This window comes from Dasypus novemcinctus, chromosome 4, assembly GCF_030445035.2.
Source record: "Dasypus novemcinctus isolate mDasNov1 chromosome 4, mDasNov1.1.hap2, whole genome shotgun sequence".
NCBI lineage: Eukaryota > Metazoa > Chordata > Mammalia > Cingulata > Dasypodidae > Dasypus > Dasypus novemcinctus.
In genome coordinates, this window is record NC_080676.1 from 64935485 (window position 1) to 64936923 (window position 1439).

Below are 1439 nucleotides of genomic sequence, written 5' to 3' on the forward strand. Positions count from 1 at the left end.
TTAACCACTTGTGCCTCAATTTCTTCATATATAAAACGGGGATAATAAGAGAATCTAGCTTGGAGAATTGGTGTAAGGATTACATGAGATGATGCAGCAGCTAACATATAGTAAATGGTCAATAAGTTTGAGCTAAAAATAAACAAAAGTAATTATTTTTCTTGTTCACAAAAAAGTGGTCTCACAATTACCAAGTTTACATTCTTTAAAAATTTAAGTAACTATGTGCCTTTTAGGAATGTATGGTAGAAGTAAAGAGGGGGGGCATGTAACCAAACAGATGAATTTAACTGTCTTGATAGGTGTTAAGGACATTTGCTCTAGTTAGTACGCGATATTTATGCCTTTGCATAATAAATACTATTCCAGATACTGAGTCATTCCTTTGAATAACTCTATTCTATGAAATTCCAATTTTTAACATAACTGTCAGGAACAAGTAGCATAATGACAGAGAGTGTCTACACTGCAAACAAGATAGTTCCATCCACCTACCCCATGGGATCTAAGCTGCTTCTCAATTAGAAGCAGAGTAGGCATCACTACTCCAAAATCCTGAAGATTGGGAATGAACAATAGACTAAAGTAGACATTATTATTCTACTATAGACTTATTATTATTCTACCAATGGAAAAACTCTTATCATTGATATAAAAGCAGTGACCACCAGGATCCTGAAGGGAAGGAGAGGGAAGAACAGGTATAATATGGGGGCGTTTTCAGGATATTGGAATTGTCCTGCATGATATTGCAATGATGGATTCAGGCCATTATATGTTTTTGTAATAACCTACAAAATTGTGAGAGGCAGGGTATAAACTATAATGTAAACTAGAGTCCACAGTTAGTAGCAATGCTTCAATACATATTCATCATTCGTAACAAAGGTACCACACTAAAGAAGAGTGTTGTTAACGTGGGAAAGTGTGGGAGGGGAAGAGAGTAGGACATATGGGAATCCCCCATATTATTTAAGTAACATTTATCTAATCTAAAGCTTCTTTAGAAATTAAAAAAAAATAATTAAACACAAACAAAATAAAACAAAAAAAACCTATGCCCCAGGATTTAAAGAAAAAAAAAACAAAAACAAAAACAAAAACAAAACGTAGGGATTTGCGCTTATCTCTAAGGTTAGAACTGTGTACCTTTGAGCAAGAAAATGTCCCTTCGTGGGTCTCAGTTTCCTTACTGATGAAAGGAGACGGTTGTTTGTTCTAGGTTTTCTATTTTTCATCCCTCTTAATTCTGAACTTCTGCTTCTAATGAAATTTTACCAGGAAACATAGACAAGTTAAACCATTACAAACCCGACTGCTGTTTGTGATGGGTGTGGGGAAAAGAAACACAAATGGAAGCGCATTGGGCAAGATCAACTCTAAATCCCTTTGCCCTCTTAACATTCTACCATCTGTTAATTTAGGTGTTTTCAGTCCAG